This window comes from Nannospalax galili, unplaced genomic scaffold (genome assembly GCF_000622305.1).
Source record: "Nannospalax galili isolate Female #2095 unplaced genomic scaffold, S.galili_v1.0 scaffold232, whole genome shotgun sequence".
Taxonomy (NCBI): domain Eukaryota; kingdom Metazoa; phylum Chordata; class Mammalia; order Rodentia; family Spalacidae; genus Nannospalax; species Nannospalax galili.
The window spans coordinates 10647-10921 of NW_008331488.1; positions in this window are offsets into that span (position 1 = coordinate 10647).

A 275-nucleotide genomic window follows, 5' to 3' on the forward strand; every position below is an offset into this window, starting at 1 on the left:
TAGTTTGCTTTTCCCAGTCCCACTTCCATTCTTTTCCCTTTAGATAAAGCTGGGTAAACTGTCAGGATATTTACATTTCTAAATACTTTTTCATTTATAAACAAATTTCTAGAAGTAGGCTTTCTTAGTCAAAAAGCATTACATTATATGCCAGATGTGGTAATGCAAACCTTTAATCCCGGCACTCAGGAGGCAGAGGCAGGCGGATCTCTGTTAGTTTGAAGCCAGCCTGGTCTACATAATGTGTTCCAAGTCAGCTGGAGCTACAGGGAAAT